At 42.7% G+C, this 12,907-nt stretch overlaps 1 protein-coding gene across 4 annotated transcripts in view; it reads left to right on the top strand.

Moving 5' to 3' along the window:
• Positions 1-12,907, top strand: part of cmss1 (cms1 ribosomal small subunit homolog) — a 323,934-nt gene that overhangs the window by 19,043 nt on the left and 291,984 nt on the right. For 3 of the 4 annotated variants that reach the window (XM_080203564.1, XM_080203562.1, XM_080203557.1), the window contains exon 1: positions 818-886. The exons of the other annotated variant lie outside the window; for it this stretch is intronic. The gene's annotated coding sequence lies outside the window, so the exon portion shown is untranslated. Of the gene's footprint in view, positions 1-817; positions 887-12,907 lie in introns of those variants that run through there. 4 annotated transcript variants of the gene reach the window in all.

The following is a 12,907-nucleotide window of genomic DNA, read 5'->3' as shown; positions in this document are numbered from 1 at the left end:
AATCTCTCCCTCAATGTCAACAAAACCATTTTTATTTTTGGAGATTGTCATTGACTTCAGGAAGCATAGTGGAAAACATGCCCCTATCTACACTGATGGAGACAAAGTAGAAATGGTCGAGAGCTTCAAAATCACTGGGTAATTGAGGGCAGTGGATGAATGAGGGCAATGCCGTTTGCACTGGGTAAGTGAGGGCAGTGCTGTATACACTGGGTAAGTGAGGGCAGTGCCATCTATATTGGGTAAGTGAGGGCAGTGCCATCCACACTGGGTAAGTGAGGGCAGTGCTGTGTGTACTGAGTGAGGGCAGTGCTGTGTGCACTGGGTGAGTGAGGGCAGTGCTGTGTGCACTGGGTGAGTGAGGGCAGTGCTGTGTGCTCTGGGTGAGGGCAGTGCTCTGGGTAAGTGAGGGCAGTGCTGTGTGCTCTGGGTGCGGGCAGTGCTCTGGGTAAGTGAGGGCAGTGCTGTGTGCTCTGGGTGCGGGCAGTGCTCTGGGTAAGTGAGGGCAGTGCTGTGTGCTCTGGGTGCGGGCAGTGCTGTGTGTGAGGGCTACGCTCTTTCTGCCGCCTGCCCACTCGCGGCGTCCCCTGGTTCCCCTGGCAATGAAAGCTAGTTTCACCTTCGGCGCGGCAGTTTCGACATTTCTCGGGGTGGGGGCAGCGGGTTATTTTAAATGGACGGAGCCGGCAGCGGGGTGGGTGTGAGCGGCTGGCGGAGCCCTGCTGCCGGCCTCTTGCAGTCCCGGCCCTGATTAATGAAGCGGGGAGGGTGGCTGCTCGGTGTGGAATGTGCGGCCGGGGAGGGGGGGGGGATGGGCTCAGCGTGGCCGCCGCGTTGCCCGGGGAGAAGAAGCTGGAGGAGCAGCGGGAGCGGGACTGGGACTCAGGTACCGGCAATGGGGAAGGAAACCACTGACTAACCCCGCCAGGGTGGGGGCAGCGGGGCTGCAAAACACCCTCTCCTTCCCACGGGGAGGTCATATTGACCCCTCCCGCCCTGAAGCCTGGCTCTGCAGTGTGAGGCCGGGGGGGGGGGGGGGGAGGGGAGGCAGGCATTCACAGAGAGAGACTCCCAAAATGATGCACCAAGGTTCATTGATTAGTGTCACAGGTAGGCTTACATTAACACCGCAATGAAGTTACTGTGAAAATCCCCCAGTCGCCACACACCGGCGCCTGTTCGGATACTCTAAAAAGTCTGACAACACCAGGTTTTAGTCCAACCTATTTATTTGATAATATACTCGCAAGCTTTCGGGTTAGCCCCTTCGTCAGGTGAATGGAGAGTTCTGGCCTCAGACAGAGCATATAAAGCACAGACAGTTTAGAGATTACTGATTAGAATGCGAATCCTTACACCTAACCTGCTGTTCAAGACCTGAAGTGGCTGATAATGTGAGTGGAAGGAGCACTGATCACAGTTTAAAGAGATGTGTATTGTCTCCAGACAGTACAGTAAGTGAGGTTTTGCAAACCCAGGCAAGTCACGGGGGTTACAGATAGTGCGACATGAACCCAAGATCCACTGATAGCCAAGTTCCGCACACATGAGGACGGTCTCAACAGGGATCTTGGGTTCATGTCGCACTATCTGTAACCCCCGTGTCTTGCCTGGGTTTGCAAAACCTCACTTACTGTACTGTCTGGAGACAATACACATCTCTTTAAACTGTGATCAGTGCTCCTTCCACTCACATTATCAGCCACTTCAGGTCTTGAACAGCAGGTTAGGTGTAAGGATTCGCATTCTAATCAGTAATCTCTAAACTGTCTGTGCTTTATATGCTCTGTCTGAGGCCAGAACTCTCCATTCACCTGATGAAGGGGCTAACCCGAAAGCTTGCGAGTATATTATCAAATAAATAGGTTGGACTAAAACCTGGTGTTGTCAGACTTTTTACTGTGTTTACGCCAGTCCAACGCCGGCATACCCACATCATGGATACTCTAAGTCAGGATGATGTGTGGCTTGAAGGAGAACTTGCAACTGTTGGTGTTCCCTTGCGCTTGCTGCCCTTATCCTTCTAGGTTGTAGCGATTGCAAATTTGGAAGGTGCTATTGAAGGAGCCTTCGTGAGTTTCTGAGGTACATTTTATAAATGGTATTCACTGCTGCCACAATACCTTCCAACTCTTGGAAGGAGTTAATATTCAATTCCTTCCAACTCGTGGAAGGAGTTAATGTTTAAGGTGGTGGGTAAGGTGCCAATAAAGCAGGCTGCCTTGCACTGCCTTGAGTGTTGTTCCCCCTGTGGAATATCCCCCTGACACTAAGTGACAAGTTGGTATGGCCAGTCAACCGAACCCACATGTCTTTGGAGTGTGGGAGGAAATCAGAGAACCTGGAGGGAACCTATACGGGGATGGGACATAGGCAGTCACCTGAGGTTGAAACTGAATCCAGGTCCCTGGTGCTGTAAGACAGCAATGCTAACCACTGTGCCACCTTTATTGATTTATTTTAAACCATTATTATAATTGTGGCGTTAAATGAATAACAAATATGGAAAGGAACTCTGTACTTTTATTTGCTTTTCCCATGTCACCGGCAATCGTAAGGGTCTATGACAACCTTCACAAATCCATATTCCATCATACTCCCAGCTTGTACCTTGCAGTCGACGGGCGTTGGAGAGTCAAAAGGTAAGTTACTCGCAACAGAATTCATAAGAGCAGAAGTAGGCCATCTGGCCCCTCAAACTGCTCCACCATTCAATAAGAGCATGGCTGATGTTTTCGTGGACTCAGCTCCAATTACACGCCTGCTCATCATAACAGTTTAAAGTCTGACAACATCAGGTTTTAGTCCAACCTATTTATTTGATAATATTCTCACTGATCCCTGTTGAGACCGTCCTCATGTGTGCGGAACTTGGCTATCAGTGGATCTGTAACCCCCGTGACTTGCCTGGGTTTGCAAAACCTCACTTACTGTACTGTCTGGAGACAATACACATCTCTTTAAACTGTGATCAGTGCTCCTTCCACTCACATTGTCAGAATATTATCAAATAAATAGGTTGGACTAAAACCTGGTGTTGTCAGACTTTTTACTGTGTTTACGCCAGTCCAACGCCGGCATACCCACATCATCATAACAGTTCCCAGCCTCTGACCTGCTCTTGTGGCCATAATATTTATATGGCAAGTCCAGTTTAGTTTCTGGTCAATGGTAAGCCCCAGAATATTCACAGTGGGGGATTCAGTGATTGTAATACTATTGAAGTCACGGAGACAGTTAGATTCTCTCTTGTTGGAGGTGGTCATGTTCTGGCACAGATATGACGCAAATGTTACTTGTCAGTTATCAGCACAAGTCTGAATGTTGTGGAAGTTTTACTGCATATGAACACAGATGGCTTCACTCTCTGAGGTGATGCAAATAGCGCAGAACATTGTGCAATCATCAGTGACCATCGCCACTTTTGACCTTATGATGGAGGCAAGGCCATAAATGAAGCAGCTGAATATGCTTGTGCCGAGGATATTCTCCTGAGGAATTCCTGCAATGATATCCTGGGACTAAGAGGATTGACCACTAGCAGCCCAGCGACATACCTTTCTGCTCAGTATGATTCCAACCAGTAGAGAGTTTTCTTCCTGATTCTCATTGACTCTTATTTTGCTAGGACTCCTTGATGCCATGCTCTGTCAAATGCTGCCTTGATGTCAAGAGCAGTTACTCTCCCCTCACTCAAAGAACAAAGAAAACTGCAGCACAGGAACAGGCTCTCCAAGCCTGCATCGACCATGCTGCCCAACTGAATTAAAACCCCTACCCTTCCAGGGATCATATCCCTCTCCTCCCATTCTATTCATGTGTTTGTCAAGACACCCCTAAAAAGTAACTATCATAGATCGTAGATCATAGAAACCCTACAGTATAGAAACAGGCCATTTGTCTTATCGTGTCTACACCGACCACAATCCCAACCATGTCCCACCCCCACATCCCTACATGTTTACCCACTAATCCTTCTAACCTACTATCGTATCTGCTTCCACTATCTCCTCGGCATCAAGTTCCAAACGCCCACCTCCTATTTTTAAAAAAAATCTGCCTTGTACATCTTTAAACCTTGCCCCGGCACCTTAAACCTGTGCCCCCTAGTAATTGACTCTTCCACCCTGGGAAAAAGCTTCTGACTAACCAACACTGCGTTTGAGTTCAGCTGTTTTGTCCATGTTTGGACTAAAGTGGTCAGGAGTTGAGTGACTCTGGTAAAACTGAAACTGAACATCTATATAAGCAGGTTATTTCATTGTAAGTTGTTATGAACAGGTGAATGGAATGAGATAGCTCCCCTTTTTATTCAACTCCTTTGATTGGTTGCTCCAAACATTTCTTTAAAAATTGTTGCCCCATGGATTCTTTTCCAATCCAAATATATTTTTTTACAAAGGAGTTGATTCAACCAGGTTTTCTTAAATCAAAGTAAGAATAAGTTTATTAGTTATTAGAAAAACAGAGGAAAAATTGCAAAAGGTGTGACACACACATCAGAAATAAGAATGGTAAGAGTCCAAATAAAAGTTAAAAGGATATGCGAATCAGTCCTTAGCTTGTCTGTTAGACGTAAGTGGTAAAATGTTGCAAACATTAAGTTGAATGATTTCAGTAGAGCTGATTTTGGTAGTTTCGTAGTCTGAGATGTTTGTTTGTCTCTGCGGAGGTAACTGAAGAGGCTGCCCTATTTCTTTCTGCCTGGTGCTTGCCTGCTAGATGATTTTGCCTTCAGCAAGAGAGAGACCTGCCTGTCTCTGCAGAAGTGAAGAAGGTTATCTCGGATTGCAACGGGATCTTGATTGGTTGGGTCGGTGGGCTGACGAATGGCAGATGGAGTTTAATTTAGATAATTGCAAGGTGATGTACTGTGGTAGATTGAACCAGGGCAGAATTTACTCAGTAGGGCATTGGGGAGAGTTAAAGATCTAGGGGGGCAGGTTCATAGCTCCTTGCAGGTGGATGGACAGAGTAAAGAAGGCAATCAGCATGCTTGGTTTCATAAGAACATAAGAACATAAGAACATAAGAAATAGGAGCAGGAGTAGGCCATCTAGCCCTTCGAGCCTGCCCCGCCATTCAATAAGATCATGGCTGATCTGTTGTGGCTCAGTTCCACATTCCCGCCCTCTCCCCATAACCCTTAATCCCCTCTCTTATCAAGAACCCATCAACCCGCTTCTTAAAAATATTCATTGGTGAGAACATTGTATACAGGAGTTGGGATGTCTTGTTGAAATTGTACAAGACATTGTTAACGCCACACTTGGAATACTGTGTACAGTTCTGATTATCCTTTTATAGAAAGGGTATTATTAAACTAGAAAGAGAGCAGAGAAGATTTACTAGGATGCTATTGGGACTTGATGGTTTGAGCTATAAGGAGAGGCTGGATAGGCTGGGGCTTTTTTCTCTGGGGCATAGGAGGCTGAGGGATGACCTTAGGGAGGTCTATAAAATAAAGAGGGGCATAGATCAGCTAGATAGTCAACGTTTTTTTCCCAAAGGTAAGGGAGTCTAAAACTAGACGTCATAGGTTTAAGGTGAGAGGGGAGAGATATAAAAGGGTCCGGAGGGGCAATTTTTTCACAGAGGGTGGTGAGTGTCTGGAACAAGCTGCCAGAGGTAGTAATAGAGGCGGGTACAATTTGGCCCATATCCCTCTATACCCATTGTACCCATGTAACTATCTGAATTAAAACCTTCCAGGGATCATATCCCTCTCTTCCCATTCTATTCATGTGTTTGTCAAGACACCCCTAAAAAGTCACTATCATTGTGACTTTTAAATGACAGTCTGTTTTGCTTTAATTCAGAATTGTTTACACGTTGAAATTATAAAGGTGCAGGAGATGGGTTATTTTTTGGATGTGTAATGACACTGTCTTCACAGCCACAAGGGATGTGCCTAGTATTCTGCATTTTCCATCTCTTTCTTTCAAGTGTCTCTGTTTGAATTTGCAGCATGGTGGTACAGTAGTTAGCACTGCTGCCTCATGGTGCCAGGGACCTGGGTTCAGTTCCAGCCTCAGGTCACTCCCTGTCTAGAGTTTTGCATGATCTTCCTGTGTCTGTGGGTTTCCCCTGGGTGTTCCCGTTTCCCTCCAAAGTTTAAAGATGTGTAGGATAGGTTGATTGGCCATGTCAAATTGTCCCTTACTGTCAGGGAGACTAGTAAATTCGTGGGGTTACAGATTTAGGGCATGGGTGGGAGTGTTGTTGGTGCAGACTTGATGGGTTGAATGGCCTCCTTCTGTACTGCATGGAGTAAATTCAGTTGGCTAAAGACTGTAACTGTAATATTGGGGACCTCAGGAGGAGTGAAGTGGATCATTCACTTCAGCTGAAGATGGTTGCGAATGCTTCAGCCTTCATTTTTGCATTAATGTGCTAGACTCTACCATCATTGTGGATGGGTATATTTATGATGCTTCCAACTCCTCCAGTTTGTTGTTTAATTGTCCACCACCATTCATGGCTGGATGTGGCAGGACTGCAGAGCTCAGATCTGATCCATTGATTGTGGGATCACTTTGTCAATTGTATGCTGCTTACGTTGTTTGGCATGCAAGTAGTCTTGTGTTGTAGTTTCACGAGGTTGACACTTTTTTTGTTAGGTATGCCTTCTGCTGTCCTTGGCATGACTTCCTACATTCTTCTTTGAACAAGGTTGATCCCCTAGCTTGATGCTAATCATAGATTGGGGGATATGCCAAGCCATTGTGGCTGAATACAATTCTGCTGCTGATGGCCCACAATGTCTCGTGCCTCCACAAGGATAAGATGGTTGCTTCTACTGATATTGTCATGGACAGATAGAATGGTGAGGATATGGTCACCTGTGTTTTTCCCCCATTTGTTAGTTCCTGCACCACCTGCTGCAGACTCAGTTTAGCATCTCTGTTCTTTAGAACTTGATCAACAATGTGCTACTCAGCCACTTTTGTTCCCCCACACAGACTATATATTGTGCAGCCCTCAGTGTTTCCTCCAAATGGTGCTCAATACGGAGGAGTACTGATTCACCAGCTGAGGGAGGCAGTGGGTTGTAATCAGCTGGAGATTTCCTAGCCCGTGTTTGACCAGATATCATGAGTCCGGGGTAAATGTTGAGGTCTCCCAGTGTAATTCCCTGTATATCACTATCGCTACCTCCGATGGGTCTGTCCTGCCAATAGGACAGGCCACACCCAGGAATGTTCATGGTGGTATCTCGAACATTGTCACTTTGATATGATTCTGTGAGTATGACTACATTAGGTTATTGCTTGTTTGGTCTGTGGGACAGCTCTTACAAATTTTGGCACAAGCCACCAAGATGTAAGTAAGGACAGCTTTGCAGGGTCAGCAAGGCTGGGTTATTGCCAATTCCAGTGCCTACCAGTGCCTAGTATTTATACTGTTAAATAGAATATCAAGCATGAAATAATTGAAGTTTGTGACAAAGACAGTGTAATAATTGTGTGGTCTTTAATCTTCATGTAATAGATTGGACGGATCAAACTGGCACATTTGGTCTGGAAGCTAAGGTTGCTGAATGTTTTTGGGACAGCTTCCAAGAACAATACATTGTGGAATCAACTGTACAAAATTTTACATGTACTGTATTGTATAATGTGGAAGAGTTAATTAGTAATCTCATAGTAAAAGGTCCTCTGGGAAAAAGTAATCATAATGCAATTAATTCCATGTTAAGTTTGAAAACAACATGCTCAGGTCCAAAACAAGAACCTGAAATTTAAACAAAGTAATTACATGTGAAGGAGGGGAGAAGTTTATCGAGTAAATAGACTAAATGGTATGCCAGTAAATCACCAGTGGAAAACAGTTAAAGAAACAATTCAACAAAAATATATTATGTTGAGAAATAAAAACTCAGCAAGAACAATTCCTTCATGCCTTACTAGGGAAGTTAACAATGTGTTAGATTAAAAGAAGGGCTTTATAATGTTGTGAAAGACTTTAGGATTGGGAGAGTTTTAAAGGCCACCAAAAATTAGATTTAAAAAGGGAAACAATACAATATGAGAGTAAAATATCCAGGAACATAAAAGTGGACTGTAAACATTGGTCCCTTAGAGACAGAGACAGGAAAAATTATAATAGGGATGAGGAAGTGACACAAGTTGAACAAATATTTTGTGTCTTTTCTGTAAAATACAGAAGTTACACTGCGGAAATAGAGGTTGACCAAGAGGCTAATAAAATTGAGGACTACGAAGTAATTAATATCATAAGAGAAAAAGTATTTAAAAAAAACTTTAAAGGACTATAAACAGCACAAATCTCTTGGACCAGAAGGGTCACATCTTCAGGTTCCATAGGAGGTAACTGTAGAGATAGTGGATGCACAGGTTAGGATTTTTCAAAATTTCTTAGATTCTAGAATGGCCCCAGTGAATTTGGGAATCAAGGAAATGGGGAGTGGACAGCAAAATAGAGTTGAGGCAGAAGATAGTATTGAATGATAAAGCAGACTCAAAGTGCCACATGGTCTATTCCTTTTCCCACCTTTTATGTTATCAAAAATCTCTGGCAAATGTTCTGACCTTGGTAGATGTTGACCTTCCGAGTAAAACGTATGTCTTCCTCAGTGTTCAAAGCTCTCTTTAAGCAATCAGTAAACTGGTGAAATGTAGCTGAAAAGTGAGGCTCTTTCGGATATGTGTCCAAAAAAACTCTAGCATAAATCACATAAAACAATACATTATGTAATTTCCGTGTGTAAGAACATAAGAAAGCAGGCTGTCCTGGTGTTTTATGTTAAAGATGGGTGTAACTAAAGCCACCAGCTTTTGATCCTTTCTTGGACACTCTCCTGTTGTTACTGCAGTTTCACTCTTGGCAGCTGCTGTCCTCTCCAAGTTCATCTCCTTCAGAAGAGCCTGCTCCCGATCTCTTGATGCCCTCTAAACTCAATGCCTGAAACCTAACAGTCTCTTAAGTTGATGATGTTAACGGTTGCATTTGCTCTGGTACCCTTTCAGGAATGCCGAAATCACTGCTCAATTCAAAGGTTTTGATTCAATCAATCTGCAGTCACAGCCTGCCATATTCCGCTCACCTTGCATTAATTTCTAAGGTCATTGACTATCTTATTGCTTCAATTTTTCTTGAAAGAAATCCCTTCATTTCAGTAACCAAGCAATACAGATGCTGGAAATATGCAGCCAGTTTAGTAGCATGCCTGGAAAGAGAAAGAATCAGCATTTCAAGTCAATGTCCTTTAATCAGAACTGGCCTTCAGTTTAGTGTCCATCTGGTTCAGAGTACTGATATTGCTCTGATCAAAGTCACAAATTGCATCTGTGAACGTCTGTTGAACTGAGTACCTCCTTTTACTGCTTGTTTTTTTTTACATGTTTGATCTGGTTGGTAATCAACTCCATTTTCCTCATTTATCATAACTTCCATACCCCAGTAAATCTGCAAAGGTTAGTTGTTTCTCTTTTGTTTCATAAGGGTAACCCCAGCCTTTCTTATTTTTAACTTGGATGACAGTTGTGTTGAACTTTGCTATGGAATGCGGATAATCCATTGTTGTATCAGGGGAACTATGAGGGCAAAATTTCTTTACATTTACTGGGTAGCCATTATCCTGCAGGATCATAGAATCCCTACAGTGCAGCAGGAGACCATTCGACCTATCAAGTCTTCACTCTGTCTTATCCAGGCAATAACCCTGTAACCCTGCAAATTCCCCTAACCTGTATATCTTGGGACACTAAGGGGCAATCTACCTTGGCCAATCAACCTAACCTGCACATCTTTGAACTGTGGGAAGAAACCAGAACACCCGGAGGAAACCGGAGAGAATGTGCAAACTCCACACAGACAGTGACCCAAGGTTGGAATCGAATCCAGGACCTTAACACTGTGAGGCAGCAGTGCTAACTACTGTGCTGCCCAAAATAATCACTTATTGTTTTATGGTCGCCATTACTAAGAGTAGCTTTGTATTTCAGATTAATTAATTGAATTTAAGTTCCACCAACTATTGTGGTGGGATTTGAACCTATGTCCCAGAGCAATAGCCTGGATTACTAGTCTGGTGACATTACCACTGCTGTCCCATGTACCCCTACTGAATTGAATCTAGCTTCCTTTATTGAACAGCAAATTTATAGAGTATGGAGAATGTATACATTTACTGCAGCTGATTTGTTCACATCCCTTTGGCTGCATTTCTAAAATATAAATGCACTTAAGATATATTAGAATTTATGTTCCTGAACAGATTTTTGAAGACAAGGACATCAATATGATGAAGCTATTACATTTGATATAGGGCTTTAGGATAATTTTGTTGCTTGAATAAGAGAACTTGAAAGTGCAGGCTAAATTCTATAGACACAAGCAACCTCTGCTGTTTCTTCATATTTACCTACTCTGTATCATCGCCATAATTAACCAACTTCCATTTTGACCATATTGTTTAAGAAAATAACCTCTCCTTTCTCAACACAGACATTTCACTATCCTTGTCTGTTTCTGAATAATTAAAATCCCCTATGAACATCATTATAGAACCATAGCACCATAGAAAGCATTCTTTCTGGTTGTATCACAGCTTGGTATGGCTCCTGCTCTGTCCAAGACCTGCAAGAAACTACAAAAGATCGTGAATGTCACCCAATCCATCATGCAAACCAGCCTCCCATCCATTGACTCTGTCTATACTTCCCATTGCCTGGTAAAGCATTTAACATAATTAAGGACCTCATGCACCCTGGACATTCTCTCTTCCACCTTCTTCTGTCGAGAAAAGGATACAAAAGTCTGAGGTCATGTACCAACCAACTCAAGAACAGCTTCTTCCCTGCTGCCATCAGATGTTTGAACGGACCTACCTTGCATTAAGTTAATCTTTCTCCACACCCTAGCCAAGACAGTAACACTACATTCTACACTTTTGTTTTCTTCTCTATGAATGACATGCTTTGTCTGTAGAAGATGCAAGAAACAATACTTTTCACTGTAAGCTAATACAAGTGGCAATAATAAATCAAAGACATACACCTCTTTAATTTTATCCTTAATTTTTGTTCCAACACTGTAGCTTATTGTAGCTTCTGTTAGCCATGTGACCATGGTCTCCTTGTTCTGAGGCAAAAGATTGTGGGTGCTTGACCACCTGAGTGCAAAAATCTAGGTGGATGCTTCATATATTAATTTGAGAATGCTGCTATGTCGGAGGTATTGTTTTTTGATTGATTGAAGCATTAAACCAAGGCCTGTCACCCCTGATCCCGTGTCATCATTTGGAGTGGAGTTCTCCCTGGTGTCCTGACCGATGTGTATCCTGTAACAACCTGGCTTAAACAACTTACCCAGCATTACCACATTGCTATTAGTGGGACCTTGCACTGCGGAAATCAGCTCCCATATTACCAACATTGAAGTGGTGACTGTAAGCAGCAAAAAATACTTAAGTGGCTGTAAAACACTTGTTAATTGGCTGCAAAGTGTTTCAGGCATCTTGTTTGTGAAGGTCTAAACAGCTGCTCACTTCTCTTACCTAAACATTAAGCCAACTTTCTCCACAATCCCTCCCTTTGCTCTACTTTGTTTTCATTAGTTTATGCATAGTTGTTAACTACTCATATTTTGAAAGGACAGTCTGTGTTTTGGCTTTGCATCCATTTGACTCACACAAGGCTCTTTTCACCCACTAATTCTAGGCACTTTCAAAGCACTTTGCAAATGATCTCTTGCCACCTCTTGTTTTAAATTGTGCATTTAGTACAAGCAGCAAATGTAACCACAGTCCATGGGTGCCAATTAGTTGCGGCCCAGCCACCCTCACCAGATGAAATTAGATAAAAGCAAAATACTTTGGATGCTAGAATCAGGAACAAAAACAGAAAAGGCAGGAAAATCTCAGCAAATCTGATAGCATCTGTGGAGAGAGAATAAAGCCAGTGTTTTGAGTCTGGATGAGCTGAAGACAAGGAAAATCGGACAAGATTTATACAGTGAGCATGGGGTGGGGGCTGTAATTGATAGGAATGGCAAAGACAAAAAAACAAGGAAGTGTAAATGGTGATGATAAAGGTGGGAGTGGTGCTAAGATAGTCCATTAAGAGATCGGAATGTGTAAATGGCAGAGCAAAGGCACAGAATATAGGAATGCGACAGTTGGCCCTACTGAGGTGGGGTGAAACAAGATGGAAAGTGAGATTTTAGAAGTCTAAAAATAAAAATGTAAAATAACAAAATAGATGAATAAGAAGAAATTAAATGCAATAAATGGAGGTGGAGGAGCGAGTTCATGCTCTGAAGTTGTTGAACTCAATGTTCAGTCTAGAAGACTGTAAAGTGTCCAATCAGAAGATGAGCTCAGAATAATTTAGCTTTGATGTCCTATGGATGTTTGTCAGTAACCATGAGAGATGTATGTTAGATTTCATTATTCCAGGTGCAATAAGAAGTTCTGAAATATGCAATTGCTCCAATCTTTCAGTTTCTCTAAAGTGACAGGGATTGAAGCAAGAACTTTGAAGTAAATTGCTATAAATAGCTGTTTTTAATGATCTTTATTAAATCCAATGTTTTAGTGATCAAGCCATGACTTTTTATTTTCTGAGGCCTAACAAACCAAATAACTAAATCTGGTGTTTAGCTTAGCTGCTTGCTACCTTATCTATTCATAATATATTCTTAAAATACCGGGTAGTCCAGGCCATGTTCTGATCAAAATGTATGGAAATAATTGCATGCATGGTAGATTGGTAGATACATGTCCAAATGCTAATGATCATTTCCGGGTGTGAAATAAATATGTAGTTAAAAGAATAAATTGTTTTTGAACATGTATCATGATAGATGTTTTGTGCAGTAATACTTGTTTGCCAAAAGATGGCGATGTCATACCACATTTGGAAAATGTTACAGCTTAAGCACT

Source organism: Carcharhinus amblyrhynchos, chromosome 15 (genome assembly GCF_965287045.1).
Source record: "Carcharhinus amblyrhynchos chromosome 15, sCarAmb.v2.hapA, whole genome shotgun sequence".
NCBI lineage: Eukaryota > Metazoa > Chordata > Chondrichthyes > Carcharhiniformes > Carcharhinidae > Carcharhinus > Carcharhinus amblyrhynchos.
The sequence above is the reverse complement of the archived record's forward strand: the minus strand, read 5'-3'. Positions and strand labels throughout refer to the sequence as shown.